At 44.1% G+C, this 17,325-nt stretch overlaps 1 protein-coding gene across 6 annotated transcripts in view; it reads left to right on the forward strand.

The window, feature by feature from the left end:
- Positions 1-17,325, forward strand: part of xylb (xylulokinase homolog (H. influenzae)) — a 234,638-nt gene that overhangs the window by 19,516 nt on the left and 197,797 nt on the right. The window lies entirely within an intron of this gene.

Consider the following 17,325-nt stretch of genomic DNA (forward strand, 5'->3'; position numbering starts at 1 on the left):
ATTGTAGACTGCGGTGTTTCCCAAGGATCAGTGCTAGGACCCGCACCTTTTTGACATATGGTTTGGATGTTGGAATATGGAGTAAAATTTCAAAATTTGCTTATAATACAAAACTTGGAGGTTTTCAGACAATAAGGATAATGTCAGTCAACTGCAACAGGACGTAGATAGGCTAGCAAAAGGGCAGACAAGTGGCAGATGGAATTTAATACAGTCAACTGTTAGGCGATGCATTTTCGCAGAAGGGCAAGGGAGAGGCAATATAAACTTAATGGCACAACTCTAAAGAGTGTACAGGGACAGAAAGACCACTGCTATAATGATTCTATTAAAAGATATTGGAAAAGGAGGGGGGAGGATCCAGATCCAGTTTGTGTAGCCCAAGCTGGAACCATCATCATTGAGAAAAGTATTCAAGAGCTCGTTTGGATAGTACCTGAAACTAGGAGCTGAATTAAAGAACAGGACCTCCGGTTATAATTTCTGGAATGTTACCTGGGCCACGTGCAAATTGGCATAGTGATAAACATATTGTGGAGGTGAATAAGTGTTTAAAGGAATGGTAATAGAAAGAGGGGTTCTATTATACAGCCATCAGTATTGGGACAGGAAGGAACTGTACCATTGAAATGGGCTCCACCCGAACAAGGCTTGGAAGCAGGGTCTCAGCGGAAAGGATAAATAGTGCAGTCACGGACTTTAAATAGTAACAAAAAAGTGAATGTTGTAAACTGGTAAATGGCAAGGACTCAGGTGTAAAAGTTAGTTTAGATAACAAATAAACAAAACAGAAAAAAGCCAAGTAACAGTCAGACCTTGTGCTTTTAGGCACTACAGGTAAAGGGAAAACTAAAAGATGTAAAGTAATTAAACCAGGGGTGAGAATTAAGAAATATGAGTAAAACATTAGAGCAGAAGATTGTGTGACCCAAATAAACATTCTTTGTACAATACACTCAGTATAAAGAACAAATTCAACTTGGAGGGTATGCTAATTCAGTCATTAATGACACATGGCTACAAGAAGATTAGCACAGAAAGCTAAATATACCATGTGATAAGATCTAAAGAGACTTTTAGCTTTCATAGAGATTGAGATAAGCAGACTAGCACACCTTAGAAAGGTGATGGATTTCTTGAGTGTTTCCGGGATATTTTTCTGCTACAGTATGTTCTAGAACTAATAAGGACTCATGCCATATTAGATTTAGCAATGTGTCATGAGCCAGATTTAGCCTAACAGTGCAAAAAAGATTTAAGGAATTGTTCCACGGATGTAGGACTTCAGGTACATGGGTAGATTGGAGAAGCTGAAGTTCTTCTCGTTGAGAAGAGAAGGTTGAGAGGAGATTTGATAGAAATACTCTAAATCTTGAGGGGTCGGGCCTCTGGAGATAGAGAGAAACTGTTCCTTTTGGCATAAGTGTTAAAAACCAGAGAACACCAATTTATGGTGAATGGCAGAAGAATCAAAGGTGAAATGAGGAAAATCTTTTTGTGGTTAGGACCTGCAATGCACTGCCTGAGAGTGTGGTGGAGACAGATTAATAGTGGCTTTCAAAAAGGAATTTGATAACTGCCTGAAGGGAAAAAATCTGCAGGGCTAGGGGAAAGGGTGGGGAGAGCTGAACAGACACGATAGGCCAAATGGTCTCCTGTGCTATACCCATTCTATAATTCTAACAGTGATCATAATAAGATGGAGTTCAAGGTAGAGTTTGAGGGGAAGAAATGTGAAACAGCTGCTGTGATTCTAGATTTAGTTAAGGGTACCCTCAATGGCATGAGATAGAAACTGTCCACAGTAAACTGGGCAAATCTGTTAATGTGTAAAATGACAGAAGATCAGTGGGAGGTATTCAAAAAATAATTTAGCATGATATGCAAATAACGTTTACCCCCTAAGGGGCAAATAAGTCTCAACTTGCCAAAAAAGATGAGGCAATATAAAAGCTAACAGAAAAAGCATCAAAAAATGCAAACAAAAGCAGAGATCCTGGCAAATGGGAGAACAGCAAAGAGTGACGAAGCATTGTAAGAGCTACCAAAAGGGTGTATGAAAATTGCAAGCAATAACAAAATCAACAGAAAAATCTTTCACAAAAGAGGGTTTTCAGGAGCATTGTGAGTCTCTTGGAAACTGTTAACAGTGATATTGTCAATGAAAATAAGAAAATAGCGTGCATGCCACGCTCCTAGCCAAGCGGTTCCAGTAAAGCTACAACACTGGCATCTACCCGGCTATGTGAAAAATTGTCCAGGTATGTCCTGTGCACAAAAAGCAGGACAAATCCAACCCGGCCAATGACTGCCCCATCAGTCTACTCTTGATCATCAGTAAAATAATGGAAGGGGTCATCAACAGTGCTATCAAGCAGAACTTGCTTAACAATAACCTACTCACTGATGCCCAGTTTGGGTCCCGCCAGGGCCACTCAGCTCCTGACGTCATTACAGCCTTGGTTCAAACATGGACAAAAGAGCTGAACTCCCGAGGTGAGGTGAGAGTGACTGCCCTTGACATCCAGGCTGCATTTGACCGAGTGTGGCATCAAGGAGCCCTAGCAAAACTGGAGTCATTGGGAATCGGGGGGGGAAACTCTTCGCTGGTTGGAGTCATACCTATCATAAAGGAAGATGGTTGTGGTTGTTGGAGGTCAGTCATCTCAGTTCCAGGACATCACTGCAGGAGTTCCTCAGGGTAGTGTTCTAGGCCCAACCATCTTCAGCTGCTTCATCAATGACCTTCCTTCCATCATAAGGCCAGACGTGGGGATGCTCGCTGATGATTGCACAATGTTCAGCACCATTTGCGACTCCTCAGATACTGAAGCAGTCGATGTCCAAATGCAGCAAGATCTGGACAATATCCACGCTCGGGGTGACAAGTAATATTCGCGCCACACAAGTGCCAGGCAACAAGAAAGAATCTAACCATTGTCATGAAGAGATATTAATGTCTATAATGTTATTGGAAATTATTTTTAAATTTGAATTGTGGTAAGGTGTGTGTCTATGTGTGTGTCTGTGAGTGTCTTAATTGGATTAAAACCAGCTGGTCTGGGTGCTTTGATGTATAATGGTTTGAGATGTTAATTAGATAAACGTAAGGAAGTTAAAAGGTAAAGTGTAAATTTGCATTTGTTGAATAAAGCATTCAAGAGTGGGAATAAAATCTTGCACCTAGCTGGGAGATGCCAAGCAATATGTTTATATTATTAATAAAATTGGTGGAATAAAAGGGTTTATTGTTAGGAGAGGTAAAATTTAAAAAAACCTAGTAATACAATGGAAAATTTACATTCAAAGGAGAAGCTAAGTATAAACAAAAAGGAGTTTGTGTGTGTAAGTCAGGTACATTTAACATCTAACCAGCCTGTAAGCCTACTACTGTGTCTGCAAAGGAAACAAATAGAAAGGAACTTCATTTTGAACTCATACGGTCAAATGTGCTTTGCCTGGTGTCTTTATAGTCTGTGTGTTACTGTTGCCTTGGTGAAGACTTACCAGGGAGAGATTAATTTGGGGATTTGGTTAAAAGTTATTATGGTAGTAGTTTGTAGACGTGTGTATGTGTTTAATTTGTTGTTAAATTAATAAATGTTTAATTTAGTTTTGTATTAAAAAACCTTTCGAGGCTCGGTCGTGTTATTCCTGAATTCAGAGCTGCATCTCAAACATACCAATTGAAAATATAGGTTATAACAGTTGTTCAAGTTTCCCTCTGGGATTTAAACAACTCAGCCTTTACCAACTGCTGTGTCATAACACCATTACCCCATGATATTCAATGGCATTACCATCACTGAATCCCCCACGATCAACATCCTCGGGGTTACCGTTAACTAGAAACTGAACTGGGCTAGCCATATGAATAATGTGGCTACAAGAGCAGGTTAGAGGCTAGGAATCCTGCGATGAGTAACTCACCTCCTGAGTCCCCAAAGCCTGTCCACCATCTACAAGGCACAAGTCAGAAGTGTGATGGAGTACTCCCCTCTTGCCTGGATGAGTGCAGCTCCCATAACACTCAAGAAGGTTGACACTATCCAGGACGAAGCAGCCTGCTTGATTGGCACCACATCCACAAACGTTCACTTGCTCCACCACCGACACACATTAGCAGGAGTGTGTACCATCTACAAGATGCACTGCAGCAATTCACCAAGGCTCCTTCGACAGCACCTTCCAAACCCATGACTACTATCATCTAGAAGGACAAGGGCAGCAGATAAATGGGAACACCACCAGCTGGAATTTGCCCTCCAAGCCACTCACCATCCTGACTTGGAAATATATCGCAGTCCCTTCACTGTCGTTGGGTCAAAATCTGGAACTCCCTCCCAATTAGTATGTTTGTAAGTTTTTATGTTTGCATAATGCCTACCAGATTGATAGCATCTGTCCATCTTGGGAGACGGTGGACTGCACCCTGGGTGTATGTAATTTCTGCATTGAACATTGCTAGGCCTGAGGTCGACTGATGTTTTTTCCTTCCAGTGGGCTCTCTTTTCTGCCATCTGGTCATTTCTTTTGTCCTCTGCTTTTTCCACGCCCTCCCTGACTGCTTGTCTCCAGGCAGCAGCATGGAATTCCCAGCATCGACTCTGATCTTGGTCAACTTGAGGTCTCGCTTGCAGACATCCTTATATTGCAGATGTGGATGACCTGTTGGCCCCGTGCCGATAGCAAGCTCGCCATTGAGCATGTCTTTAGGGATGTGGCTGTCACCTATTCAACTCACCTGACTCAGCCAACGGAGAACATATTTTGTCAGGGGTCACTGTTTTAAAATAAAGGGTCACCCATTTAAGACAGAGACGAAGAGAATTTTTTTTCTCTTGAAGGTAGTGAGCCTTTGGAACTTTCTTCCTCAAAAGGCAGTGGAAGCAGAATCCTTGAATATTTTTGAGGCAGAGCTAGATAGATTCTTGATTAACAAGGGGGTAAAAGGCAGGAGGTTACAATCAGATTCTTATTTAATGGCAGATCAGGCTCGAGGGGCCGAATGGCCCACTCCTGCTCCTAATTCATACGTTTGTATCCGTTGCAATGGAGCGACATCAGACTCTTTCAAGATCAGCAACTGGGTAAAGCAGAGCTGCATCCTGGTGCCAACTCTGTTTGGCATATTTTTCTCCATGCTGCTATTGTGCGCTTTTGGCAACTCAAATGAGGATGTCTACCTGCATGCCAGAACTGACGGCAAGCTGTTCAACTTGGCAAGACTGCGTGCCAAGACCAAAGTGTGCGATGTCCTAGTCTGTGAGTTGCTGTTTGCTGATGAAGCTGCGCTGGCATCCCATACTGAAGTTCACTTGCAATAGCTTGTAGATTGATTCTCCTGGGCGAGGAGTTTGAACTGACAATCAGTGTCAGGAAAGCCTTCCAGAAGGCATTTGATAAAGTCCTGCAAAAGAGACTGATAGTTTAAATTGATTTGATTTATTGACCTGGTTAGGAAATTGTTTGGGCGTCAGGAGACAGAGAGCAGAAATGATGGGTTGGTACACTAATTTGCAGAATGTAACTTGTGGTGTATCGCAAGGATCTGTTTTGGGGCTTCAACTTTATTCACTTAATTTATTAATGATTTAGATGATAGGATAGAAAGTCATGTTTCCAAATTTCCTAATGTCACAAAGATAGGTTGCATTGTAAGCTGTGTACATAAAAGCACAAAACTACAGAGATACTAAGTGCAGAGACACATGGAATGGGGGGGAATATACTGGCATGGATTGGGAACTGGTTAACAGACAGAAAACAGAGTGTAGGAATAAATTTTCAGGTTGGTAGGCTGTGACTAGTGAGGTACCACAAGGATCAGTGCTTGGGCCCCACCTATTCACAGTCTATATCAATGATTTGGATGTGGGGATTGAAATTTGGAGATGACACAAAACTAGGTTGCAGTATGAGTTGTGAGGAGGATGCAAAGATGCTTCAAGGGGATTTGGAGAGGCTAAGTGAGTGGGCAAAAAGTTGGCAGATGGAATACAATGTGGAGAAATGTGAGGTTAAATACAGAGTATTTCTTAAATGGTGAGAGACTGGGAATTGTTGAACTTCAAAGGGACTTTGGTATCCTCGTTCATGAGTCACTGAAAGCTAACAGGCAGGTACAGTAAACAATTAAGAAGGCAAGTGGTATGTTGGCCTTTATTACAATACGATTTGAGTATAGGAGTAAAGATGTCTTACTGCAATTATATAGAACCTTGGCGAGACTGCACCTGGAGTATTGTGTACAGTTTTGGTCACCTTACCTGAGGAAAGGCAATAGAAGACTTTGAGGAGGGAGTTTATGTATGCTTCCGGACTGATGAAGGTCTTTTCAACCTCAGGTGTCTTCAGGCTCATACAAAGACACAAGAAAAATTCATCTGTGAACTTCTTTTCGCTGATGACTGTGCTCTCTTGGCCCACAGTCAGTCAGACCTGCAAAGTATAACAAGATGTTTTTCCAAGGCGGCACAACTCTTTGGACTAAAAATCAGTTTAAAGAAAGCTGTAGTCCTGTGTCAGCCTGCACCCTAAGAAGAATATAGACCACCAAGCATTGTCATCGTGGGAAATGAACTGAATGCCGTCAAGCAATTTACCAATTTGGGGAGCATCATCTCATTTGATGCCACCATAGACAAGGAAATGGATAATAGGCTTTCAAAATCAAACATCGCATTCGGCAAACTCTACAAATGAGTTTGGAGCAACCACAGCCTCAGAGAACAGAGTAAACTCAAAGTGTACAAAGCCATAGTCCTCACCACCCTACTGTGTGGTCCCGAGTCATGGGTCCTGTACCGTTCTCTAGAGCACTGCCTCCTCAGCATCTTAAAGATCTGCTGGCAGGATTGCATCACAAACATTTAAGTCCTGGAAACAGCCAACATCACCAGCATGAAGGCCATCCTCCTGCGTTTAATGGGTCATGTTGCCTGGATGGACGACAGTCACCTGCCCAAGATCGTGGTGTACAGAGAGCTGATCACCAGTAAACGGAAAATAGGAGCCCATGCAAATGTTTCAAGGACTCCCTGAAGAAGGCCCTATTTGTGTGCCACATCGACCATCGCCAGTGGGAAGCACAGTCCATTGACCGTGATGCCTGGATATGCCACATCGGGAGTACAACGACTGCAATTTGTGGCCGATTGAAGGGGCACAATAATTTTCAGCTCATGTCCTGCTTCAATTGGCATTAGACAGATGTTAATAGATCTCAGCTGAGCCATGATCTGCAGGCTCCTGGAGGGAGGTTGATGTGCCCCTATCCGCTCTCGCCTAGCCACTGCTGGAACGCACTCGTGACTAGCGAGATGGTGAGCTGGCCTGAGCACAAATCCGGTAGAAACTGAGCATTCTGTTAGACCGGTGTCTCCACAGCGACCACCATCCTTCCAATGGTGACCTTGAGGCACTCGCATGCCGGAGCCACGACATCAGACAGTACGTGGATAGACTCCTCCATCCTTTGTTCTAATCTGCTGACAGTCTCTGACAACCCTGCTGTTCCCCTGCCTGTCTTTGCAGCTCCAACGTTTTTCTGAGGGCCAATTCCAGAGGCTTGTCATCGGAGTCTGACTAAGCAGAGGCCTGCTCTCCTGCAGTCCTTCTATTGTCAGAGACCTTGCCTGTTATTGCCTTCACCTGTTGTGGACTGCTGGAGACTTTGGCTGTTATTGTCTATGCCTGTTGTGGACTGTGAGGTGCTCACCAGACAGTGTCCCCGAGCCTGCTCCAGAACTAGAAGTGTGTGTGTGTGTATATCTGTGTTGGTGCAGGGTGCAGCTGAATGCAGTGATGGGTCATCTTCAAATTCTTCCTCAAGATCTGAGCTGACTGGGGGCTGGGGCTGATGCACTGGCTGGTGCTTTGCCTTTTCTTGCTGGTGGCTGGAATAGACAAAAGAGATAATTAGCCATTGGCTAGACGGGCTCCTACATTATAGGTAACTCACAGTCATTGTCTGCATTTGGCCGATGTCTATACTGCATGGACCCTCACTGGTATGTTGAGAGATGCCGATCTCGTCTTTTGTCCAGGAACGGTCCTTGTCCTCTCCAGCCAGCTCTGCCGTCTACTCCTCGTAGGGGGAGAGTGGCCTTAACTCCGGCATCCCCCTTCTGCTCTGGGATCTATCCCTTTTATTATGGGAGATCTTGCCTTGCACAAAGACAGATGGACTGACTGTGAGCACCATGGATGAAAGAGAAGATCATAAACTTGCATGCCTGCTGTGTGTGCTGAGCCCTCCCCAGTAAGGGCTGAAGACACCAGGATGTTAGATGAGATAGTGACGTTAAAGTGTCTGCCAGACAATCAGTGCTGATGTCCCTTCTGCTGGCAGCGAATGAGATCCCTGTGGACTGTAACCCTTTAGAATCCCTGAAGCCCCTCTGAGAGTGTAAGTTTGGAGTGAGGAGAAGGCTGACTTACCCTGGTGGAGTGGATGAGATCATTCATCCTCTTCCTGCACAGCAGGGCATTGCTTTTTTGTGGCCCGTGTGTGCTGATCTCCCTGGCGACCTCCCCCCAGGCTGGCGTAGTTAGGTTGGTGGACCTCCGGGAAATTTGGCATGATTCCCGCTGGGTGCCGGGGCGAATTCTGGTGCCAGATTGTCCATTTTTCAGCTCGCTAATTAAGCATTAGCAAGGAGCTCACCGAATCTCATGGTGGGGCGGGCAGGGATTTGTCCCCCCCGCTATTACCTCATGGAGTTATTTGATACATATCTCATGGGCAATTAGGGATAGGCAATAAGTGCTGGCCGAGCCAGTGATGCCCACACCCCATGAACAAATAAAAAAAACCTCTAACGCAATAAAATGTCCTAATGCACTTCACAGGAGCATTATAAACAAAACATAGCACCGAGCCACATAGAGAAAGAAAGGCTTGAATAAAGTACTTTTCATGACTACTGGATGTCTCAAAAGTGCTTTGCAACTAGTGAAGTATCTTTGAAGTGTAGTCACCCTTGTAACATAGGTAATATTTATTCAGGAGATAAGGAGGTATTAGGAATTAGGTATCAAGGAGTGACCTAAAGGAGGAAAGCGAGGTAGAGAGGTATGGGAGGAAATTCCAGATTTTATGGCCTAGGCAATTGAAGGCACAGCTTCTAATGATGGAGCGATTAGAATCGGGGATATTCAGGAGTCCAGAATTAAATGAGCACAGTTAGCTTGGAGGGTTATAGGGTCAGAAGAGCTAGGGAGGGGAAGGCCATGGAAGGTATGAAGGCAAGGATGAGAATTTTAAAATCAAGATGTTGTTTGACCAGGAGACAGTGTAGGTCAGTGATCACACGGGTGAAAGATGAATGGGACTTGGTGCGAGTTGGGACATGCAGGCAGCAGGGTTTTGGATGACCTTAATATATGGAGGGTAAAATTTATTGGGAATATGCCAGGAGTGTGTTGGAATAGTCAAGTCTAGAAGGGCTTCAGTAGCAAATGAGATGAGACAGGGGAAATGCTGGGAAATGTTATAAAGGTGGAAATAGGCAGTCTCAGTGATAGAACAAATATGTGATTTGAAACTCATGTCAAGTATGACTTCAAAGTTGCGAAGAGACTGATTTAGTGTTGGACTGTTGCCAAGGAGAGGGATGGAGTTAGCGGCTAGGGACAAAGAGTTTGTCCAGGGTCTGAAAACAATGACGGCAGTCTTCACAATTTTTAATCAAAGGTAATTTCTGCTTCTCTCGTACTGGATGTTGGATAAACATAACATTTGCGCCACACAAGTGACCAGGCAGTGACCATTTTCAACAAGAGAGAATCTAATCATCGCCCCTTGACATTTAGTGGCAACACCATCACTGAATCCCCCATTATCAACATATCACACAATCACAGAATTGACATGGTATCGAAGGAGGCCATTCGGCCCATCGTGTCCGCACTGGTTCCCTGAGCATTTTAACTTAGTGCCAATCTCCTGCCTTTTCCCCATAACCCTGCACATTGTTTCTATTTAGATAATCACCCAATGCCCTCTTGAATGCCTCAATCAAACCTGCTTCCACCACACTTTCAGACAGTGCATCCCAAACCCCATCTACTTGCTGTGTGAAAAAGTTTTTTCTCACCTCGCAATTGCTTCTTTTGCAAAACACTTTAAAACCGTGCCTTCTGGTTCTCAACCCGTTTACGAGCGGGAACAGTTTCTCCCTGTCTATTCTGTCCAGATCCCTCATGATTTTGAAAACTTCTATCAAGTCTCCTCTCAGCCTTCTCCTCTCCAAGGAAAACGGTCCCAACTTCTCCAATCCTTCCTCATAACCGAAATGTTTCATCCCTGGAACCATTCTTGTAAACCTCTTCTGCACTCCCTCCAATGCGTTCATATCCTCCCTATAGTGTGGTGCCCAGAACTGTATATAATACTCCAGCTGAGGTAGAACCAGTGTCTTATATAAGTTCATCATAACCTCCATGCTGTTGTACTCTATGTCCTTATTAATGAAGCCTAGAGCACTGGATGCTTTAGAAATAGCTCTAGCTACCTGCCCTGCCACCTTTAATGACTTATGTACATATACACCAGGTCTCTCTGCTCCTGCACGCTCTTTAGGATAGCATTTTTTATTTTACACTGTCTCTCCATGTTCTTTATACCAAAGTATATCACCTCACACTTCTCCACGTTGAACTTCATCTGCCACCTATCTGCCCACTCCACCAATGTGTCAATGTCCTTTTGAAGTTCTGCACTGTCCTCCTCACAGTTTACAATTCCCACAAGTTTTATGTCATCCGCAAACTTTGAAATTGCCCCCTGCATACCAAAATCTAGATCATTTATATATATCAAGGAAGAGCAAGGGTCCCAATACTGACCCCTGGGGAACTCCACTACAAACCTTCTTCAGCCTGAAAAATACCCATTAAACGTTACTCTCTATTTCCAATCCCTCAGCCAATTTTGTATCCACGTTGCTACTGCCCCTTTTATTCCATGACCTATAACTTTCCACACAAGCCTGTGGTGTGGCACTGTATTGAATGCCTTTTGGAAGTCCATATACACCACATCAACGGCCTTGCCCTCATCAACCACCCATGTTACCTCTTTGAAAAACTTCAGCAAGTTAGTTAGACATGATTTTCCTTTAACAAATCCATGCTGACTCTTCCAAATCAATCCACATTTTTCCATATGACTATTAATTTCATCCCGAATAATTGTTTCAAGAGGTTTCCCTGTTGTCTAGAACATCCTGGGGGTTACTGTTGACCAGAATCTGAACTGGACTAGCCATATAAATACTGTGACTACAAGAGCAGGTCAGAGGCTAGGAATTCTGTGGAGAGTAACTCACCTCTGACTCCCCAAAGCCTGTCCACCATCTACAAGGCACAGTTAGGAGTGTGATGGAATACTCTCCACTTGCCTGGTTGAGTGCAGCTCCAACAACACTCAAGAAGCTTGACACCATCCAGGACAAAGCAGCCTGCTTGATTGGCACCCCATCCACAAACATTCATGCCCTCTACCACCAATGAACAGTGGCAGCAGTGTGTACTCTCTGCAAGATGCACTGCAGGAACTCACCAAACCTCCTTAGACAGCACCTTCCAAACCCATGACCACTACCATCTAGAAGGACAAGGGCAGCAGACACATGGAAACAGCACCACCTGGAAGTTCCCCTCCAAGCCACTCACCATCCTGACTTGGAAATATATTGCTGTCCCTTCACTGTCGCTAGGTCAAAATCCTGGAGCTCCCTCCCTAACAGGACTGTGGGTGTACCTACACCACATGGACTGTAGTGGTTCAAGAAGGCAGCTCACCTTCTCAAAGGCAACTAGGGATGGGCAATAAATGCTGGCTTAGCCATTGACACCCACATCCTATGACTGAATAAAATAAATATATATTAGCAACAGCGTAGGATTGACAGCTGGTGGTGCGGTAGAGTTGGGTGTTGCCAGCGTATATACGAAAACTAACTTACTTTTGCGTAATGTACAGGGGCAGCACGTAGATGAGAAATAGGAGGGGGTTAATAATAGAACTTTGGGGATACCACGGTAATGGTGCAGGAGCACAAAGAGAAGCCATAGCCATTGCAAGTGACAGTCTGGATACGTCCCTAAGAAGATGCAAGTCAATGAGCCAAAAGAAAGCTAAATGTTCCAGTATCACATAGTAACTATATGAAAGTAGACAGAGAATTGGAACACATTTATTGTTCATTTATCCTTTCATCTCCCATTTGCAGTGTAATATTTTTCAGACATGGAAAACGAGCAACTGGCTACTCTTAAATATAAATCTAATCTTATAGAGAAAAATAATGCGGTAAAGAAATAGCTCATATTTGGAATATGCTTTTCCACTGTTAGTGATGATCTTGCTATGTTGGTGGTGCTTTTTATAAAGGTTTGTCTGGTGCCGGGTTTGAGGTCCTGGTCTTCAAACACTCAGGCGGCCGAAGGCTGCGCTGGCACACTGAAGGTGGTGTTGAACCTCGTCGTCGATGTCTGCCCTTCTTGACAGTAGGTTTCCATGATATGGAAAGTGGTCTGCTTTGTCATGGATTTTGCTAATTGGGGGACAGTGAGTTGTGGAGGGGGAAGGTTGGTAGAGGACCTTCATCTTATGGATGTTTAGTGTAAGGCCCATACTCTCGGTGAAAGTGTTGATGATGGCTTGGAGCTCGGCCTCCGAGTGTGCACGACGCAAGCATTGTCTGCATACTCTAGTTCAATGACAGGGGATGGGACGACCTTGGATCTGGCCTGCAGGCGGCAGAGGTTGAACAGGTTCCTGTTTGTTCTGTAGTTTAGCTCCACTCCAGCAGGGAGCTTGCTGAGGGTGAGATGGAGCATTGCGGCAACAAAGATCGAGAAGACCATCAAGTGTGATGGCACAGCCTTGCTTGATCCCGGTCCGAACATGGATTGGGTCTGTGGTGGATCCGTTGGTCAGGATCACGACTTGCATGTTATCGCGGAGCAGGGGGAGGATGGTGACAAACTTTTGTGGGCAGCCGAAATGGAGGAGGATGCCCCACATTTCATCGTGCTTGACAGTGTCGAAGCCTTTTATGAGGTCAAAAAAGGCTATGTACAAGGGTCGGTGCTGTTCCCTGCATTTCTCTTGCAGTTGCCGCGCGGTGAAGATCATGTCTATTGTGAAGAACTCTTCAGCCGCTGGGAGGAGGTGATTGAGAGGATTTTTGTGATGACCTTCACTGTGGCCAACAGCAGGGAGATTCCTCTATAGTTACCGCAGTCAGACTTGGCACCTTTCTTGAAGATGGTCATGATTAAACGTCATGAGATCTCCTGGTATGCTCTCCTCCTTCCAGATAAGGGAGATGAGGCCATGTATTCACGCCAATAGAGCTTCTCCTCCATGATTTAGTGCTTTGGCGGGGATTCCATCTACTCCTGATGCATTGTTGCTTTTTAGCTGTTGAATGGCCTTTTCTACCTCAAGATGGGTTGGGGTTATACTGAGATGGTGACAGATAACATGCTGCAGGATGGAGTCAAGGACAGTTGTGTTGAAGACAGAGTCTCTGTTAAGAAGATCTTCCAAGTGCTCCTTCCAGTGGGCACTGACTGCCTCTCTGTCCTTGATGAGCACCTCTCTTTTCTTGGCCAGCAATAGAATGGGGCCTTGGGTGCCTGGGCCGTAGGTCATGCTCATGGTCCACAGTGCAGTAGTGATACCCGCCCTCCTATATGTACAGCAGGCACCTTCCGGAGAAGGTTCTGCTTCTGCAAAATCCTGCAAATCCATTGGCAGGATAGGTGCACCAACGTCAGTGTTCTCACTCAGGCCAGCATCCCCAGCATCGCAGCATTGACCACACTCGATCAACTCCGCTGGGCGGACCACATCGTCCGCAGGCCTGACACGAGACTCCCAAAACACGCGCTGTACCTGGAGCTTCGCATGGCAAGTGAGCCCCAGGAGGGCAGAGAAAACGCTTCAAAGACACCCGCAAAGTCTCCTTGAGAAAGTGCAACATCCTCACCGACATCTGGGAATCCCTGGCCCAAGACCACCCTAAATGGTGGAAAGCACCCGGGAAGGAGCTGAATTTCTCAAGTCTCATTGCCAAGGGCTAGCTGAAGCCAAGCATCGACAACAAAAGGAGTGTGTAGCAACCCAGGCACCCCATCCACCTGTTCCCCCTACCTCCGTCTGCCCCACATGTGACAGAGACTGTGGGTCACCCATTGGACTCTCCAGTCAGCTGAGAACTCATTTTTAGTGTGGAAGCAAGTCATCCTCAACGCCGAGGGATTGCCTAAGAGAAGATAGGTTTGTCTGAAGGCTATGAGTGGGTAGTCTCATTTTTTTTTGTTGCTGAGGTCCTTCACTCTTTTCAAAGGATTTGAGTTGTTATGCATAACCAATGAGTTTATAAAGGTCTTCAGTACTTGCTCTTTTCTTCATATTAAGGGTAGTTAATCCAGGGTTACTCCAGTGCATTCTCTGCTAAGAAACATTTTGTGACTGGCATTCATGTGCAAATTTACATTCTGGTCTTTACAGATAGAGAAGGACCTCTGCCCTTTTGGGACTTTGGCCGATTCATTTAAGGAGGTATTTTCCTGTCTGCTGAAAGTTTCAAGGGGCTCGGATTATTAAACAATTGATTGGGCAAGTGGAGCACTTGCCTAGTACTTTCCACTATCTGGAAGTAACAAAGGAATTGGTGGGTCACGATCCTTTTCATCAAGCTAACATCTGCAAGGAGAGAGTATTGTAAATTAGTAACTGATCAAGCATTGACACTGGTGTTTCTCCAGAAGCTTCTTTCTGATTGTTTCTAACTTCTTATATTGTGTCATTTTTCAAATTAGTGCAGCAGGCTCTGAGGCTATTTTTCATTCACCTATTTGTGTCAGTCAGGATTCTTGATGCTGGCTGACTCAGGACAAAGCAGCAAACATGCATTAAGGAGGAACCTGACTTAAGAATCTATCTTTCTTCCTAGTAATACCTGATAATACTAAGAAGAACTCACAACTTCAGGACTTTACAGCCAATTTAGTACTTATGAAGAGTAATCACTGTTGAAACTTCCCAATCTCCCTGTACTTTAGGACCATTCGCAAAAATGAACTCATTGACTAAGGTTTTGGGCGTCCTTCCTAATATAACTGCTCCTTTGGCTTGGTGGCTTTTTTTCCCTTGAGCCTCCAAAGCATCTTGAGGTGGTTTTTCTACATTAAAGCTGCTGTCTAAATTCAGGCTGTTATATAATACTGTTTCTGTGTTCTCCTTAAATTGTAACCCTAAACTATAGTTATTTTAGATTAGTACAGCTCGGATCTCTGTGGTGTTATTCCTTATTGAGCAGACAGAAAATCCTTGTCAGGTCTTGGTGTTGAATGGAGCTAAATCTGTAGGGTAAAATAACAATCATCTTTGGTCCTTCTTGCCTTGCCTTTATTTAGAATCATAGAATGGTTACAGCACCGAAGGAGGCCATTCAGCCCATCATGTCCACTCTGGCTCTCTGCAAATATTTTCTTTTCTGGTGCTTTTCCAGCTCCCTTTTGAAAGCCAGCATTGAACCTGCCTCCACCACACACTCAGGTGGTGTATGCCAGGTCCTAACCACTCTTTGTGTGAAAGGTTTTTCCTCATTGCACCTTCAATCGGTGTCCTCTGGTTCTTGTTCCTTCCGCCAATGGGAACGGTTTCCCTCTATCTAATCTGTCTAGACTCCTCATGCTGAAAATCTCTATCAAATTTACTCCTAACTTTCTCTTAAGGAAAACAACCCCAGCTTCTCCAATCTATCCACGTAACTGAAGTAACTAAGTGGAACAATTCTAGTAAATGTTTTCTTCACCTTTTTTTCACATCCTTCCCAAAATGTGCTGCCCAGAATTGAACACAATACTCCAATTGAGGCTGAACCAGTGTTTAATCTCAGTTTGCCATAACGCCCTTGCATTTGTACTCTGTTCTCTGTAGAGTCCAGGATCCCATATTCCTTTTTAACCACTTTCTCAACCTGCCCTGCCATTTTCAATAATTTATGCAAACATCCTTCCAGGTTTTTCTGTTCCTGCAAATACTCAGCACTCCTGGCAGCTTCTGTGCTGACAGGCATTGGGAATGGGGTCAGGAAACCGGGATTCCAGCTGGTGCTGGTACTTTCAGGCTTTGTCCACTTGTGTTCCCGACGTCGGCGGGGCCAGACAGTTCTGCCCCGAGTGCTTCCCCTTATAGAGTCATACAATGGTTATAGCACAGAAGAAGGTCATTCTGCCCATCATTTCTGTGCCAACTCTACAAGAGCAACTCAGCTAGTCTCACTCACCCACCTTTTCACCATAGCCCTGTAAAATCTTTTTCTTCAGATAATCTTTATTGAAAACCACGATTGAATCTGCCTCCACCACACTCTCAGTCAGTACATTCCAGATCCTAACCACTCACTGCTTAAAAAAAGTTTTTCCTCATGTAGCATTTGCTTCTGTTGATGGTTTTCTTTAATGACCCAATATTTAGAGAGGTTAAAGCTATTTGTGTCAATATGTTAATTAACATATTAACATTTCAGATAAGCTGCTGCAGCCTTTAAAACAAGTCTGACTTTATTGAAAACAGGCACTCACCATTTTCACATATGTGTAGCATCTATGGTCTTGTATTTTAAATCTTGGTGAGGGAGGATAGCCTCTAGTTATCCTAGCTTTTTGTTTTAATTGTATGGCATAAAGGCACACATTTCCTTGCTTGTCACAGTTTACTGCAATTGACACAAAAGAGTGGAATATGAAAATTACAGCTTTATTGTGTGGGGAATTAGAATCATTCATGGTGAGACAGAGAAACCACTGAAAGTGAAAATAGTATTTTTAAAAACCTTAATATTAACAGGCTGAGGTAGACCTAGCAATGCTGTTTCACATTGACTGGCATAGACCTGTTCATGCATAGCACGGTATTTTTTTTTTGTTTGGAAGAAACTCTGCTTGTGTTATCAGACAGATACCTTAAGATAATGCAGCAAACAAACTGAATTGGCATGGTTATGGTATAATCCTCGGAGAATTGCTTCAATCTCTGGGAACGTGTGTAAAAAAACATGAGTAGAAAAGGTTATGGTGGACTGAGTAAATTTGCGACCAATATCTACCAAATTCAAGATCACAGGAATTCTGTTTTCAGGTTGGCTCAGGAAGCCACCGCAGGCTTCCTTCCCCATCTCATAGTAGTGTCTGCCCCATGCAGGGTCCATTTTATTTATGCTATTTCTAATCAATCTGTGCTCCCTTTATTGAATGTGAGCTGTGTAGATGACTTTGACAGAGTGATTTATATGTTTT

The sequence above is a fragment of the Cetorhinus maximus genome, chromosome 3 (assembly GCF_964194155.1).
Source record: "Cetorhinus maximus chromosome 3, sCetMax3.hap1.1, whole genome shotgun sequence".
In the NCBI taxonomy this organism is placed as follows: domain Eukaryota; kingdom Metazoa; phylum Chordata; class Chondrichthyes; order Lamniformes; family Cetorhinidae; genus Cetorhinus; species Cetorhinus maximus.